A 19,489-nucleotide genomic window follows, 5' to 3' on the forward strand; every position below is an offset into this window, starting at 1 on the left:
CATATCTTAATACTTTTAGCTATAATTATGTTTATTATAGAACAAAAGGTACTTATTATATTTAATATCTGTTATGTAGCATAAAAGACATGCTCGGAAGCAACATGGAAGCTGGAAGCAGGAAAATGCAGGCTTAGGCAAGAAGAAGGCACAAGAAATATGTGTTGGATAAGGTGTCTAAGTCTATAACTATTTCTGGTATGTACTTGACCCGACCCGGCATGGTCCATTTGGATTGCATGGCATCATGCAATTAAATAAACTAAATGAAAGAAATAACACTTATGGTTATTAATATATTATAAGTTCTAATATATTAACAATATTATTTAATTAGTTTTGATCAAGAATTAATTTTGAATTAATTAAGTGATCAAAAGATAACTAATTAGATATATGGGTAGATTATGTAAATCTTTCACATCTTATATAGTGGGCTAAGAGGCTCCATGGATTCTCAAGTTGGGTTCCACCCATAGGATGCTCCATGGAGTTAACCCATGGATCAAGAAATGAAGAGTCATGTTACATTAGGGTTTACCTAATGTAACACACTATATAAGCAATGTGTTTCTCCCCAAAATCGGTTACACTAACTAGAAGAAGAGGGCTTGGCCAATTTTGCAAGTGTTAGAGTTTTCTCTCAAGTTTATTCTTTGCATTTGGTGTTGTGTGAAGCATTTGAGGCATCACACTTGAGGTGCTAGGCTCACAAGGTTTCAAGGAACACTTTCAACAACAAGGTATGTAGTTCTATCTTTTATACAAAGAAAATTGTACCTGATGTATGCAAGATAGGTTCATAACCTTGGAAAACAACTTTGCATGATAATTAGACAAACATAGATCCAAGGTTATTAGGGTTGCATGTACACTTAGGAAGTGTTAGAATGCTCAAAAGCCATCAATATGTTGTAGGACAACTTGACCCCTCGTTAGTATTTTGACCATATCTGATGACTCGTAACTTCGAATGACGAGATTCAAAATGATCTGAAAACTAGACACAATTTCAGGTTACTTTCGTGTTTTGAGAAAAGTCGGATTTTCAACCACCACGACGTGGTGCCTTTACCACGTCGTGATGTTGAGATTTTTGGTAACTATAACTATAACTATATATATATATATATATATATATATATATATATATATATATATATATATTAGGTCGATTCCAGGGGAGAGAGGACTGAAGGCTGTGACTATTAACGAAAAAGTACCCTTCCAAGACCCCTTTGAGGGTAGAATTCAACTAGAGCTCAAAGGATAAAAACATTGGAGCAAGGATTCGCATCTACACGTTCGGTTTGCCTGGTTTAATCATGACTAGTCTAGTTTCCCTTATGTTTATGTGTTTCCCAGCTGTGATTATGGGCTAAAACCCCTTGCTTTCGTTTAGATTAGATGAACTCCTAAATACTATGTGTTGATTTCTTGTTTGATGGATTGATGAAGTTGGTTTTGCTTTAAATATTGTTTGATAAATCTAAACCTAGCTAGTTAAAGTTTCTATCTTGATTGCCTAGTCTCAAGTTTTGTGTAGTTAAATTGCAGTTAATTGCATGAAAATTGATTTGCCTAGTTGTTTATGACCATTAAATTTCTAGAGCTAGAGATTGACCATATCCTAGTGTAGGTGATAAGTTAGTTGCTTAAATGTGTTAGAGACCAGTACTTGATCATAATATTTGCTTGATTACTATACTTAAACATAGAATAGTAGTCTATAGATTCCATCATTTAGAGTCCAAATTACCTTTAAAATCAATTTAGTATCCTTAACTTGCATGATCATTTGGGTTAAAGTTATTAAATTGACTTATGCTAGTTAGTCTGACCATGATGACTAGTAACTTTTATTTGGTAACTAATGAAATTAATCCATTGACTTGAAATCAACCATAGGAAAAAGGAGGGATTCGAAGCTAAACGAGAGTTTTTTTTGTTCTTGGTTTTAAACTGTCTTTCTAGTTGTTTACTTTAGTAATTAGTTTGTTATTTTAATTTAAGTTTTTTTGAACTTGTAAAATCAGATAAAACCCTCCATTTTAGTTGTTTTTTACTTTAGCTTTTAGTAATTATTTTATTAAGTAAATACCGTTCCCTGTGATCGACACCCGACTTACCCAAGCTATACTATAATCTGACTAGGTACACTACCTATAGGTGCATAGTTAGTATAAGTTTGTTAGGTTATAAATTTAAAAGTTGATAGGTATAATTTGTGCACATCAACCACCAAAAGGGAATCGATTGGAATCGTTGAAGCCAAAATAAAGGAAAGGGAAACATGATGTCTAAATTGTTGTTGATCGGAGGAGAAGGATTCACGAATAGAGCAGGAATCAGGAGGCATAATCGATTGGGGAATGTTCGATCCTCATCTGATCGAGAAGGGTAATGGTGAAGCAGCGATGTTTGAGGCATATTGTGGCGGTAATCGGGTGGCCTAACGAGCAGACGACAACCCTAGTGGTCGGAAGTTGTGGTTTGTTTCTGATTAATGTCACCTAGTGTTTTCAATTTTTTTTAGTTCTATACAAATGTTAGGAAAAGTCGTATCTTTGGCTTGAATATGAGTAACAGAATATTCAGCAAAAGTAGTAGGACTCTTTTAGTTGCCTTTTGATACTTGGCTTGAGTTATTATAAAAAAAAACTTAACTATGATTGATTGCTAGCCTTCTTAAATTATTTTTTTTAGTTTATTTTTGTTGATTAAATTTGGAGAGTTCGAAACAAAAACCCAATCTCATATAGTTTTGATTGTTTTTTTTTCTTTTTTCTTTCTTTTGTTTTTTCTCAATCTTATATACAATTTTGTGCCTTCTTCGTTTGTGATTACAATGCACTGGACTTCAGATATTTTGTATGTTATTCATTGATGAATACGTAATATAGCTAGCCTTCTTACACATGGATTTTTTTGTATATACAATTTTGTATGTTATTCATTCATGAACATGTAATGGAGTATGAAGCTTCTTTTCTCTAACATTGAAACATATTAATTTTCTTATAATGCTTTTTAAATTGGTTTTCTTTATTTGTTTCTAAAGATAAGGTGATATATATCATTTACTATTTTGGTTTTCTTAATATAGAGTAAACACATTACTATTTTGGTTTGTAATTGATCATTTTCATGTAGACCTGGAATTAGATTCACAAGAAAAGGTTGTGAACGGAAGCTATCTGATGAATTTTGTGAGAGAGATATGGTTCATTGAACTTAATGATTTATGTGTATTTGAATATGAGTTTTTCTGAAGGGCCTTTGGAATTTTTTGAGAAGATGAAAGGTGAAGAATTTGAGCTGGAGGAGAATGAAAAACTATATTATATTTTGGTGTATTCATCTAAGATAGAATGTGTATTTAATTATAAATAATAGTGTATTCATGTGTGAATGAGTGTATTTATTTATGATTAGAGGTATTGTTAATTCTTACACTATTTTTATTTTTTATTTATTTATGAGTATCGGAGTATTTATTTGTGAATAATAGTGTATTCATGTGTGAATGGTTGTTTTTATTTCTGAATAACATTGTATTCATGTGTGAATGAGTCTATTTATTTATGATTAGAGGTATTCACTTTTTTAAGAAATCAAAATTTTTACACTATTTTTATTTTCATTTGATGAAAAAAGGCATTGAATTATTTGTAAATTGATGTATATTCATTTGTGATTGGAGTCGTATTAGGTTTTTTGAAGAAAATTTTCGTTTTTAAATACAAGTGTTTTGATTTGGGATTGAATTTCTGTTCGTTTTTTTGAAAAAAAAATGAAATTCAAGGAAAAAATTTGATTTTTTTTTCAGTTTTAAATTAAATATTGGTAGAAATGTTTTTTTTTATATTCCATTAATAAGTAAACTTAAAATTAGAATATTTGTTTGTTTTTTGGTAATTAATCCTAAATTTAAGGGAAACTGATTGAATTTTATTTTAATTATTTTAATTTAATTAAAATATACAGTTACTAATATTCATAAATGAAATATATATATATATATATATATATATATATATATATATATATATATATATATATATATATATATATATATATATATATATATAGTGTGTGTGTTAAGTTCAAATGAGAACTATTTTTAAAGTGAGAACATGAGGACAAATCTCAGCCAATCAATATATATAATTAATTAAATAAAAAATTTTGATTATTTTACATTAATAAGGCAAGGTTTGATTGTTTAATCAAATTTAAAGAATATACCAATGTAAACTCCTATAATTAAGGAACGTTTTATATTAGTTATAACAAACATTTATCTCGATCTTCAATCATCAATCGTGTGTATCAGTCATCAATATTTACAAACCATACTGAATTGGATATTCAAGTTAAGCTGTTCTGAAAGTTTTCCATAAGAATCCATTAATGGATTTGTCATTCGCCAACGAGTTTGATGATATAATCGAGATCAAAAGGATGAGATCAATGAAGTTCAATATGCATTAGTCGATGACGATTTTTTTGTCAGGTGATGATGATTTTTGTTCGATTGATCATGATAATCCCTCAATCGGAAAAGTCGACATCATGGATGACCACAATATTCAAGTTCCTGGTATGTTTTTTGAAGTTTTTTAATTTCGTTAAATATGTGTCAATTATATTACACAATTTTGTATTTTGTTATAATACTATCAAAAAATTGACATTTAAGAATCGTATACTTTATTGAAAATGTATATTTAAGTTTATTTGATTTGTTGGTTTGTTAATTGTATTATGTTATTAACTTGTCTTGGTTATTAGATGTTACAAACATTAAATCATGTAAAGAGAGAAAAGATGATTGTCTTGATCAACACTTGATAATAGCTGGTAAATCGTATTGGATTCCTTCTGTCCCTAATGATATAAAGCCAATAATAAATCATAAATACCCATCGGATGATGCAATTAAAGACATGTACAAAAGATATGCATGTGCAATATGTATTGATGTTAGAAAGTCATCAAACAAAAAGAACTTTGGAATTGTGTACATCAAATATCTTCTATGTAACAGGGAAGGTTTCCCAAATACATCTCCTATTGAAACTTTGGACCCAAAAATAAGTAAAATTAAAAGAACTGTTGATAGTAGTAGGACCGGATGCAAGGCACATATACGATTTAAAATTTTTCCTGGAACTACCAATTGGTTGTTATATGAATTTGAAGAAAAACAGAATCATCCACTTTTATCAAGAGACAATATGTTGATTTCATGTCATCATAGGCAGTTGGATGACACTCAAAAATCTTTCATTCTTACAATGTCTAATCAGAATATTTGTGCAACCATAGCTCATAGGCTGTATACAAGTATTCTTGGTGGATACAATTTTGTAGCGGTCTAATTGATGACTTTAAAAATTATATGAGGGATCTCAATTGCTTTATTGGTGATAGTGATCCTCAGATGCTAGTACACAAGCTGAATAACAAAAAAGAGAATGTTAAGATTTTTTTTTCGATTATCGAGTTGAGAATAAGCAGTTGAATGCTCTTTTCTAGGCAGATGAAACATCCAAGATCAATTATAAAGAGTTTGGTGATGTAGTTTCTTTCGATGCTATTTTTTGAACTAACAGGTTGTAAATGATTGTAGTTTAATATATTTCTATTTATTAATAATATATATATATATATATATATATATATATATATATATATATATATATATATATATATGTGTGTGTGTTAATTCAAATAGTTATACAGGTACCATATGATTTTTGTCCCTTTTACTGGAATTGATAATCACAAGAGGTGTCTCATTTTTAGTGCTGGCTTGTTGAGCAGAGAAGACACTAATTCCTATATATGGGTGTTGAAATCTTTTCTTAAAGCTTTTGGCAAACAACCATTGTTGGTTTTATCCGACCAAGACCCTGCAATGAAGAAATCCATCGAAACCGTTTTCCCAGAATCGATTCATAGGCTTTGCATGTGGCATACCACATCTAAATTGCCATTGAGGGTATTTATTCTTGTCTATGAAATACACTTTACCAATAAGACAATCATTTTTTGTGTATTCAAACCAGAATGTTTTTTATAGTTGATTACATATATTAAATTTACAAATTCCCAGGTTTCTTTGAAGATTATCAACAATCCAGAATTTCATAAAAACTTCAACTTCTTGATATGGAATTATAGGCTTGAAGTTGATGACTTTGAGGTAGGGTAGAAGTCCTTATTCAATGAATATAAGCTCACAGATAATAAATGGTTGGATGATATGCATGGATTGAGACATTTCTGGATACCTGCATTTTTCAAGCATGTACCTTTATCAGGACTAATGAGAACCACATCTCGTTTTGAAAGTGAGAATTCTGCATTTCACCAGAACACTCATTATTATTCTACTCTTGTCCATTTTATGATTTCTTTTGAAGTTGCTATGGAGAAGCAAAGATTCAATCAATCAACATTTGACTTCAAGACTAACGACAAACATCCAACAATGAGGACATCATTTGAGATCGAGAGGAATGCTTCTATGTTTTACACTCGCACTGTTTTTTGTCAAGTTTAGAATGAAATGTTGTCACACCCCAAAACTGAAACGGCGGAAACGTTCTGGGGTGGATGACGTCATGTCAAGTATCACAACACATGCATATAGTAATCAAAGTACAACAAAACATTGCATTAATAGTAATAGTTTTACATGAATTACATTATAATACATCAAAGTAATACAGACAAATATAATAAGTACAGCAAGGTAATAAGCTATCTTCGTCAACTGCTCCTGGGATGTACCTGTCTAATGCTAACCTGAGAATAGAAGTTATTTGAAAAGCGAGTATCATCATTTTTACAAATACTGGTGAGTTCATAAGTATTTAGTCACATTTCATATTTTCTTTCCAGAAAATCTTATATTTTCTTTAATCAAAGCAGCCTTCTACCAAGACTGGTCAGTGTTATGTGGTAAAAAGTTATTTTCCCTAAATTGCTATCTTTATCAAAATACTGAATTTGATTATTGAGGAAAGCGAATGACATTAGGGAATAACATATGCCTCAGCAGTGAGGACTGCTGACTAAGGCAAGGAATCATAGACTCCAGGAGAGTATCGAACGAACGACACCCCTAATTCAGTCTAACAAATAGAGACACAGACCCCAGAAGGTACCAATGAAAGGTACAGCTGGTAAGGTCCAAAACAGTGAATACATACCACAGACAATATCAAATGAAAGATACGTCTAGCAAGGTCTAAAACAATGAACGCAGTGAACACAGTAAATACAGTGGATTCAGTGAATACAGTGGGTACAGACCCCAGAAAGCATCAAATGAAAGATACGTCTTGTAAGGTCAAAACAGAGGAGACAGACCCTAGACAGTATCAAATGAAAGATACATCTTGTAAGGTCAAAACAGTGTTACTCTGAAAATGAGCTACCAGCATACAGTGTAAATTGCTGGCGAAATACCGTTACCTTAAGGCCATGAATTATAAGGTAACCCGGGATACTCGTAACCATACTAACCAACACTAGAGTACCAGACGCCCTACAAACGTCTATATAATGTGACATTTGTCACCCCTTGGCTTGGTGAGCCGTGGACTGTAGCTAGCAGTCAGGGTGCGGGGGTGTCAATCCCGTATATATCTATACACACAATGTCCGCTCTCCCTACAGGAGACTCTGGTTACCAACTAGACGACGGAGAAGGCCGTGTCCCGAAGATGCATCCCAAATAGTGGGTAATGACTTCTAAACAGTGGGTAGTGGGTTTCTAATGTAAGTGATGACCTAGAGGTAGAGACACTTAACTGAATTGACTAAAGAAAACCCGTATGTCTATGCTCGTGTACATAATATATAACTAATGAATCGAACGACCTTCAGATGGACATCCGATCCCTAAACCACATCTCAACGAAGAAAAGGAAATAGGGCGGACAAGCCTTCCTAAGTCCTTCAATCATTATTTATATGCATCTATACGAGCATAAACATACATCTAACTACGCTTGAGTGTGTATCAAGTGGTATCATATAGTGAAGTATAAGTGTACAGTGGAACATCTGAGTCGTGAAGTATAAGCGTACAGTGGAACATCTGAGTCGTGAAGTATAAGCGTACAGAGGAACATCCGAGTCATGAAGCATAAGCGTACAGTGGAATAATCGAATCGTGAAGTATAGGTGTACCAAGTGTAAGTGTATCACGAAGTGGAGACGACGATAAGTGAAGTAAGAGCGTCTATCTAGTATAAGAAGCTACAAGTATAAGCGATATAGAGACAATAACAAGTATAAACACATCACGAAGTGAAAGCGTTATCGAGTTGGAGTTTAAAAATAAGTATAAGTGAAGCAGCAGTAACTAACAAGTAAAAGTATACATGAAAACCTTGGAAAAACCTTTATACTCAGGAAAATCGCATTTGTATTCTTTGGTAAAATAAGTGTGAAAACCTTTAGAAATCTTTGGGAATATTTCATAAATCAGTTTGAAAATGGAACTTTGATAAAGCAATAAAAGTAAAAACTTGAACAAGTGAAAAACCCTTTTTGAAAGCCATTTATAGTGTCCTACTCGGTAAAACAGTGTACAGTGGTAAAATCTTATGCATGCGGGTTATCAATCACATGTTATTGATATGATAACCGGCATGTTTAACTTGTATTCCCCCCTATAAAACATGTAAAACATTCAAAAAGGTTCATTCAGGGGTATGAACTCACCTGGTGTAAGTAGGTCCGACGAAAGTGCCGTTTGGGCGTTCGGTGTCACGCAGGGACTTGAACACACACAATGACCTATTTAACATATGGTAACATATGTTCACATACAATTAGCATATATAATACTAATTAAACACATATACGCGCTCACAGGAGCGGAAAAACACTTTGGCTAAGTGTTTGGGTGTCCCGGGTAGCGTTTAAGGGTGTGTATGGCTAAGGAATGGAGTTTACTCTCCAAGAATAAACCTGTACTACCTAGTTCATGGCCCAGGGACTACTCACCATGAGTTTACGGCCGTAAACTCATGGTGAGGGTGTTCTAGGGTGCTAAAGTGTCTCATATCAATTGTAGAATTTTGCTAAACTCAAATATCAAGTGTGTGAATGGGTTTAGAGTATCTATATGGACCAACTTGGAGTTTACGGCCGTAAACTCCTAGGGACATATTCTTGGGTGTTTTATGCTTCTAGCTTGTTCATGGGATTTTTCTAAGTACTTTTCATAAAAGGCATGAGTGGGTTTAAGGCTTCTAAGGGCCTCATTAGGGAGTTTATGGCCTAGGGACACTCCTAAGGGAGTTTACGGCCGTAAACTCTCATTCTTTGAGTCTTGTGAATTTTTAAGCCCCTATCACCTTTCTAGCAATTTCTAATGGAGTTTGATGCTATTTTGGGGAATTAAAACCATCATTTGGGGGTGTTTTGGGGTGTTTACGGCCTTGACATGTGTCTGGGCCGTAAACTCCCTTTACTCCTTCATTTTGATGTGTTTAAGTGGCCTAAACCCAAAATACCAAGTCCCTAATTTATGTGTTAAGCCTAAGGGTGGTTTGGGAGTGTTTTTGGGACATTTTGACATGATTAAGAGGTGTTTATGGCCTAAGCTCGTGATTGGGCCGTAAACTCTCTTTTATGTCCTAAATCATTGTGTTTTCATGCTCAAACACTCCTAGGGTAATCCCTTAATTTATTTCTAAGCCTTTAGGGACATTTGGGGGTCATTTAGGCCTCTTTTTAGGTTTTTACGGCCTAAGGAGGAGATTAGGCCGTAAACTCCTTTTCCATTGCTTCTAAGTCCGATTTTTGGGCTATAAACACCAATCATAATGTTTAGGATAATCTAGGGTAAGCGTACTTACAATTTGGAAGCGTTTGGTTGCGGATTCGGGGCGAAAACGAGTCTAGAGAAAGAGTATAGAGAGAGAGTGGAAAAGCTCCAAATGGAGTTTACTCCCCTTTATATATATGGGTGGGAGTTGGAGCTCAGTGGAATTCTACCCGATACTGCCATTAAACGGGGCTTTTGGTCGCACCCGATTTAGTGGTCGTAACTATAAAACTTAACATTTCCAAATGAATGGAAATGTGTGTCCTGTGTTTCTATTCCCGTTTATCACGACTTAACGGCATTTTAAATGTAAACAATTGGGATGTTTATTAAATTGACAACCTCTAATTAACGGAACTTTTATACAGTGGAATATTCCGTTAACGGTAACGGGACAACTTGGGTTGTCACATCATCCCCCCGTTAGAGGGAATTTCGTCCCGAAATTCAGGTCTAGGCAAGGAAGTAGGTATGAATGGCCAAGTAAAGGTAAGGGAGTACTTCCTATACGGTTGTCCTCGCATTCCCATGTGATCTATGGTCTGTGTTTGTCATTCCAATAGACTCTCACCTCCGGGATGCGAATTCCGTCTAGTGTAGCTAGTGGGTTTCCAACAGGTGTATCTATAGGGTTAGAGTTCTCTATGGATTTTATCAGGATGATTGAGGCACGAAGAGTGTTGTTGGGAAACCGCATATCAAGCCTAAGAAGTGGATCGATCGGGTGTGAATCATGTGGTATATCCGAGGGTAGTAGCGGCCTGAAAAGGTTTGGACCATGACTCCATGAGGATTCTCGGATGGTCCTACGCTCTCGGAAGGGTAGAGTTTTTCAGTACTTAGAACATAGTGTACTTCTATGGCAAGATCATCACTGGCGTGATCGCCATTCCGAAGTTCCTAACGTTCTCTCTCGTACTGGTAGTGTAGTCCTTCAGGTTAGTCCTTAGAAGTCTCGAGTGGTCTTTGGTTTCGTGTTTTCTGTCAACTGGCTGATAGAGACTTTCTAGACCGTCGAGTGGGTTGCGTGACTATGGTTATCGGTTTGCTGTAGAGTGTCTATCCCAACTCGTGCAAAATGGACCTGCACTAACGATGCTTGAGATACGGAAACCCTGAGGGTCGGGGAGATAGGGTTTCACTAGACGAGTGTTGGACTATCTCGGGAGGTGGTTCTACTATCTCTGTGTGGGATGGTATTCATGGAACACCTAATAGTCCAATGAATCTCTAAGACTGTGGTTTATTCTGGCGTGGAAAGTGTATGTTCCTGCATAACCCTTCGACTAACACCAGGGCTGGTGTCAAGTCTATAACCTCTTCGGGATCAGGGTCATGAGACTTGACGCAACTACTTTCGTACTTAGCCAAGTATTCTTGGCTGCGAAGGTTATCCTGTGGTTCTCGGTATCCCAGTGTTCAATTCGGAAAGTGTAATTCATCATCTACAGGGCGACGACGATTTCCTCCTTGCGAGAGGTTGGAGGATGATAAGCACCACTTGTCTATAATAGGGTGGACAAGGTGCTTGAGTAGTGCGTGCATTTATTGCAACTACTCTTCCGAAGGTTCTGAGTTTTCTCGGTCTAGGTCAAATCTGGTGGGTATAGCGTCTCTCGGGGAATTCTACGGAGTATGCTTCGGATGGTGGTCGTCTTCTTAGAGTATCTGCAGTGCCTTTCGCTTCGGTGTTTATCTGACTACGAGGGGTCGGTTAACAGTGTGTGGTACCTTCCCTTGGGTACTTCGGAAAGTTTGATATGAGAGGGACGATTGACGGATCGCATTATGTCTGGTTATTTGTGTTATGTTTAGGTTATGATGAACCTTTATTTGCCGACATGGCTACGGAGAAAGTTCTTTTTGCACAGCACTAAGGGCGTACACATGGTTGCACGAAGTTGAACCATGATCAATAGAGTCGTTGAAGTTGGCACACTTCGACATGATATAAAGTGAAGATCGATAGAGTCATGTGCCGAACAGGCACACAAGTTCTAGGCGTCTCGAGTTTCGTCCTATGTATCACTACTGCGGACACTTGGACCGATAGAGTCGACGCGGAACTATAGAGAGTTCTAAGTGTTTCTGAATAAAGTACTTTTTCATGAGCGGATTCTCACGAGGCATTTCTATAATCGCCTCACATATACTAGTCATGTATATTTAAGGTGGGGAGGACTATTGACTGAGCGACCCCGCCCTAAATCCACAACCAAACGAGGAACAGGAAATGAGGCGGCATTCGCTCACTCAAGGTTTGTCCATCTTAAATATACACGGCCGTAACGTATATGTTTAGCCATTATAGTTTTACCTAATGAATTTTAAATTTTATAACAGGGCTGCGACTTTCGCCTTACTGAGAAGAATTTACATTTGAATTAGTCTTTTATTGTTCTTAGTTTAGTTATCCGAGATCGAGAGACGTACCAAAATCTAACGAGTTTCCTTGCCGCTTCTCCCTAAGCAGCAGTGTTAGGCTCCTTCTGCGTCTTTGTCTTTCTCTTCGGTTGGGCAGTCCTTCTTGAAGTGTCCCATTTTACCACATAGGTGGCAAACTATATGGGTCGCCACATTGGTGGTTGATGTAATGAACTCAACCGGGGTTCTGCAGATGCGAGCAGTATGCCCCAACATGTGGCACCTAGCGCAATAGAGTTCCCGGCAGGCACCATGATGATGGTAGCTGCACTTGCTGTAGTGGGGAAGGTATCCTAGGTATGGTCTTCTTGAGGTCGGGAGGGAAGGATTGACAGTGGTATAGATTGCCTCAGCTCGTTGCCCTTTGGAAGGTCCTTGAGCCGAGATACTTCCCTCCTCTATCTTGAGTTTTCTCTTTAGTGGGTTCAGTGGAGGTTCTTGCGTGGCTGAGTATGGAAGTGTTAGTTGCTGCTGTCCATCACTAGGATTGGAAATCCCGACAGGGCCCTTGCTAACATTGGTGGTGTTAGCATTCAGGTGAGCCATGACAGCTGCTACGGCTGCTGAGACTGCAGCTTGGAACATAGCTTCATCGAACAAGAGAGCAGGTTTCTTGCTTGAGGATTGGTTACGTTTCTTCGGTGGCATGGTTTTCCTACACGGAAAGGAATACAAGGTAATGAGAGACGATGGTTAGCCTTGGACATTTCTGTCCCGAACATATTAGGCATAAATTTTTCCCGTGCCTCGGGTACTGGTTGTCTGAGTGCCGACCTACATCCCTATGATGTAGTCCTGGTAATCGAAGTGGGTGTATGAATATCGGAAAAAGGCCATAAGATGCAAGTCGTTCCTACTAAGTTACCTTTATACTGGGAAAGGTTTCACTGTCCGGCCTGGAGAGATTTGAGAACGGTTCGGAACGAAACCGTGGGAAGAGAGGCTCACAAGGGCAAATGGCTAAAATTCTCTCAATAGAAATGCGGGGATCCGCCCTAATCGTGTATTTGGCAACGGGAAACGACGATTTTACCTAACACATAGCGTGAGTAGTGTAACCACTAACTCACTAAATTGTATTATTTTACAGGTGTATTAGCGTGATGAACACGAGGAAAAGACAATTCCCAGGTTCCATGTACTGGATCCCTCGGTCTGCCTCGTATCTTTGACTGGAATCGTCGTTGGCTTCCTTCGGGTAGTTTCCTAGGGTTCTCTTCTTGTATGGACATATTGAATTTCTACTCCGCCTTCCTTCTGATTCCAACTGTGGGTGTCATCACTTCATGATGGATGACTGGGAATCTCCGAGGTTTAGGTGAATCTCTCACCACTGTCCCTAAAAGAATATGGGCACTTGGTGTATTTAATAGTCTCGACCCAGTTCATTTATTTCCGAACAGGAAATCTTCTCAATGAATCTCCTCGGGGTCGGAATCAACTCTTCTGTCAAGCATTGAAGTGGGTAGGGTTTTCTACAGGGTTCGCATGAGAATGGAAATGTCTAAAGAATCCTAAGAGATTATTAACATTTCACTGTATGATCCATATCGAGTCCTGCTACGATTACACAGGGTACACAAATCATATATAACTTAGATCCGATAGGCCTTCGAATATGTGATACTACTCTAGAACCACATCCCAACAAGGAAAAGGAAACAGAGCGAAACCACACATTCTTAGCCTATGGGATCCTTATTATATAAAATCTTGGAAGTATACCCTCTGTAGTTGTAGGTATATCAATAGGGATCTTTTTAGTTATTCACGCAAGGTTGCTTATGTATTCCAAAATACCCGTATGGTATTTTAATTCTTGTTTGATTCTTATCTTCTGAGTTTCATTCTGGGATTAGTGTGAATCTTTTAGCGTTCTAAAATACTCCTATAGTATTTTAACTTTATGTTTGGCTCTGGCAGTCCTAGTTGGTAAGTTTCAGACCTGTTGCACACCACTATCACTCCCAAGCACAAGTTCATCGCAACTTGGATAAATGTAGTTGATCAGGTTACATTTATCCCAGCTTACGATTACATAACTGCCCAGGTTTGACTGTAGGGCTCAACATCCGAAGACTTTTATTATTGTTCTTCTTGTGATACTTTTGTTCGAGCGTTTAGATTTTGGATGTTATTATACTTTGGTAAAATATGGTTATATTTTAAAGTATAATTATTGGTCAGAGTGTTTTATCCCATTGTGTTTATAGCTTGTATATCTTTTATGAATTGATATACTTAGCTCACTATAAACAATGCTCTGATACCAATCTGTCACACCCCAAAACCGAAACGGCGGAAACGTTCTGGGCTGGATGACGTCATGTCAAGTATCACAACACATGCATATAGTAATCAAAGTACAACAAAACATTGCATTAATAGTAATAGTTTTAGATGAATTACATTACAATACATCAAAGTAATACAGACAAATATAATAAGTACAACAAGGTAATAAGTTATCTTCGTCAACTGCTCCTGGGATGTACCTGTCTAATGCTAACCTGAGAATACAAGTTATTTGAAAAGCGAGTATCATCATTTTTACAAATACTGGTGAGTTCATAAGTATTTAGTCACATTTCATTCAAATAACTTTATAAAGTAATAGTTTAAGTGTTTACAGTGTATTAGTGTTCTTTCCAGAAAATCCTATATTTTCTTTAATCAAAGCAGTCTTCTACCAAGACTGGTCAGTGTTATGTGGTAAAAAGTTATTTTCCCTAAATTGTTATCTTTATCAAAATACTGAATTTGATTATTGAGGAAAGCGAATGACATCAGGGAATAACATATGCCTCAGCAATGAGGACTGCTGACTAAGGCAAGGAATCATAGACTCCAGGAGAGTATCGAACGAACGACACCCCTGATTCAGTCTAACAAATAGAGACACAGAACCCAGAAGGTACCAATGAAAGGTAAAGCTGGTAAGGTCCAAAACAGTGAATACAAACCACAGACAATATCAAATGAAAGATACGTCTAGCAAGGTCTAAAACAATGAACGCAGTGAACACAGTGAATACAGTGGATTCGGTGAATATAGTGGATACAGACCCCAGAAAGCATCAAATGAAAGATACGTCTTGTAAGGTCAAAACAGAGGAGACAGACCCTAGACAATATCAAATGAAAGATACATCTTGTAAGGTCAAAACAGTGTTACTCTGAAAATGAGCTACCAGCATACAGTGTAAATTGCTGGCGAAATACCGTTACCTTAAGGCCATGAATTATAAGGTAACCCGGGATACTCGTAACCATACTAACCAACACTAGAGTACCAGACGCCCTACAAACGTCTATATAATGTGACATTTGTCACCCCTTGGCTTGGTGAGCCGTGGACTGTAGCTAGCAGTCAGGGTGCGGGGGTGTCAATCCCGTATAGATCTATACACACAATGTCCGCTCTCCCTACAGGAGACTCTGGTTACCAACTAGACGACGGAGAAGGCCGTGTCCCGAAGATGCATCCCAAATAGTGGGTAATGAATTCTAAACAGTGGGTAGTGGGTTTCTAATGTAAGTGCTGACATAGAGGTAGAGACTCTTAACTGAATTGACTGAAGAAAACCCGTATGTCTATGCTTGTGTACATAATATATAACTAATGAATCGAACGACCTTCAGATGGACATCCGATCCCACCAGACCACATCTCAACGAAGAAAAGGAAATAGGGCGGACAAGCCTTCCTAAGTCCTTCAATCATTATTTATATGCTTCTATACGAGCATAAACATACATATAACTACGCTTGAGTGTGTATAGTGTGGTATCATACAGTGAAGTATAAGTGTACAGTGGAACATCCGAGTCGTGAAGTATAAGCGTACAGTGGAACATCCGAGTCGTGAAGTATAAGCGTACAGAGGAACATCCGGGTCGTGAAGTATAAGCGTACAGTGGAATAATCGAATCGTGAAGTATAGGTGTACCAAGTGTAAGTGTATCACGAAGTGGAGACGACGATAAGTGAAGTAAGAGCGTCTATCTAGTATAAGAAGCTACAAGTATAAGCGATATAGAGACAATAACAAGTATAAACGCATCACGAAGTGAAAGCGTTATCGAGTAGGAGTTTAAAAATAAGTATAAGTGAAGCAGCAGTAACTAACAAGTAAAAGTATACATGAAAACCTTGGAAAAACCTTTATACTCAGGAAAATCGCATTTGTATTCTTTGGTAAAATAAGTGTGAAAACCTTTAGAAATCTTTGGGAATCTTTCATAAATCAGTTTGAAAATGGAACTTTGATAAAGCAATAAAAGTAAAAACTTGAACAAGTGAAAAACCCTTTTTGAAAGCCATTTATAGTGTCCTACTCGGTAAAACAGTGTACAGTGGTAAAATCTTGTGCATGCGGGTTATCAATCACATGTTATTGATATGATAACCGGCATGTTTAACTTGTATTCCCCCTATAAAACATGTAAAACATTCAAAAAGGTTCATTCAGGGGTATGAACTCACCTGGTGTAAGTAGGTCCGACGAAAGTGCCGTTTGGGCGTTCGGTGTCACGCAGGGACTTGAACACACACAATGACCTATTTAACATATGGTAACATATGTTCACATACAATTAGCATATATAATACTAATTAAACACATCTACGCGCTCACAGGAGCGGAAAAACACTTTGGCTAAGTGTTTGGGTGTCCCGAGTAGCGTTTAAGGGTGTGTATGGCTAAGGAATGGAGTTTACTCTCCAAGAATAAACCCTTACTACCTAGTTCACGGCCCAGGGACTACTCACCATGAGTTTACGACCGTAAACTCATGGTGAGGGTGTTCTAGGGTGCTTAAGTGTCTCATATCAATTGTAGAATTTTGCTAAACTCAAATATCAAGTGTGTGAATGGGTTTAGAGTATCTATATGGACCAACTTGGAGTTTACGGCCCAAACCAAGGAAGTTTACGGCCGTAAACTCCTAGGGACATATTCTTGGGTGTTTTATGCTTCTAGCTTGTTCATGGGATTTTTTCTAAGTACTTTTCGTAAAAGGCATGAGTGGGTTTAAGGCTTCTAAGGGCCTCATTAAGGAGTTTACAGCCTAGGGACACTCCTAAGGGAGTTTACGGTCGTAAACTCTCATTCTTTGAGTTTTGTGAAGTTTTAAGCCCCTATCACCTTTCTAGCAATTTCTAATGGAGTTTGATGCTATTTTGGAGAATTAAAACCATCATTTGGGGGTGTTTTGGGGTGTTTACGGCCTTGACATGTGTCTGGGCCGTAAACTCCCTTTACTCCTTCATTTTGATGTGTTTAAGTGGTCTAAACCCAAAATACCAAGTCCCTAATTTATGTGTTAAGCCTAAGGGTGATTTGGGAGTGTTTTTGGGACATTTTTACATGATTAAGAGGTGTTTACGGCCTAAGCTTGTGCTTGGGCCGTAAACTCTCTTTTATGTCCTAAATCATTGTGTTTTCATGCTCAAACACTCCTAGGGTAATCCCTTAATTTATTTCTAAGCCTTTAGGGACATTTGGGGGTCATTTAGGCCTCTTTTTAGGTGTTTACGGCCTAAGGAGGAGCTTAGGCCGTAAACTCCTTTTCCATTGCTTCTAAGTCCGATTTTTGGGCGATAAACACCAATCATAATGTTTAGGATAAGCTAGGGTAAGCGGACTTACAATTTGGAAGCGTTTGGTTGCGGATTCGGGGCGAAAACGAGTCTAGAGAAAGAGTATAGAGAGAGAGTGGAAAAGTTCCAAATGGAGTTTACTCCGCTTTATATATATGGGTGGGAGTTGGAGCTCAGTGGAATTCTACCCGATACTGCCGTTAAACGGGGCTTTTGGTCGCACCCAATTTAGTGGTCGTAACTATAAAACTTAACATTTTCCAAATAAATGGAAATGTGTGTCCTATGTTTCTATTCCCGTTTATCACAACTTAACGGCATTTTAAGTGTAAACAATTGGGATGTTTATTAAATTGACGACCTATAATTAACGGAACTTTTATACAGTGGAATATTCCGTTAACAGTAACTGGGAAACGTAACGGGACAACTTGGGTTGTCACAAATGTACTTGTCTATGGTATCATGTTCACAAATTTGTATCAGCACATTTGATGATGTTGATGAGTGTCTTGTCAAGGAATTTATTCATTACATTCCTTCTAACTTAAATGGTTCTCATATTGATCAAGGAGTTGAAAATGATGATCAATGAGATAAACCTATACATGAGTCTACTTTCAAGGTAATCGCTCTTGAAACTTATACTCTTAATCTTTTAAGATTGATATATTTTTCTTTTCTAAGTCTTCTTCACTTTATTCAATATAGGTTACACACAATAAGTCTACACAAATATTTACATGTCCATGTATGAAGTTTGAGCAATTTGGTTTTTTGTGTCGCCACATTTTTACTGTAATGAAGTCATATAACATCAAAGAGATTCCTTCCAAATATTTACTGAGACGCTGGCAGAAGGACATCATCCCCACAGAACTATTGAAAAAGTGTTTTCGTTATGCTGATTTTGACGAGAATACTCGAAGAGTTGCACTTGATATATTTTCTACTGTTGACAATTGTGTATCTTCTCTCAGCAAAAATAACACCAAATTGACAGAATACTTGGAGGAAATAAAGCAGCTTGAAGCAGAGTTCCTTTCCAATTTCACAACTCATGAAAAAGGAAACAAGAATAAAGATTTTGAAAAAACACTTGGTGTTACCATTCCCACTAGTGTGGATATTTATAATCCAGGAGAAATCTGCAACAAAGGAAGTGGTACTAAAAAAAGAATGAAAAGTTTGAGAGAGGTTGCAACAGAAAAATCAAAGGGTTCCAGATGCGTTTATTGTCGCAAGGGCAACGATCATGATTAGAGAAATTGTTCTATAAGGAAAGAAGATGAAAAGAACAACATTTTCAAAGAACGTCCCGGAAAGAAGAATTAATTATATTTAGCATTTGTTTTAATTTCCATTTTGTTTTTATTTTTTTATTGTGCATGGATTTTTCTACTTAAATTGTTTTGTTTACATCTGTTTGTTTTAGATTTGTCATTTTGATCTAAAAGACATCTTTCAATGCTATTAAAAATTTTGATTGTTTTTTCTTATTGTTTTCCATTTCTCAATAGATGTTATTGTTATCTCATTTTATATTAAATTTTCATGTATAAATTTATTCATCATTGAATGATATCAACATTCATACTATTACGGTA

Source organism: Lactuca sativa, chromosome 8 (genome assembly GCF_002870075.4).
Source record: "Lactuca sativa cultivar Salinas chromosome 8, Lsat_Salinas_v11, whole genome shotgun sequence".
Classification (NCBI taxonomy): domain Eukaryota; kingdom Viridiplantae; phylum Streptophyta; class Magnoliopsida; order Asterales; family Asteraceae; genus Lactuca; species Lactuca sativa.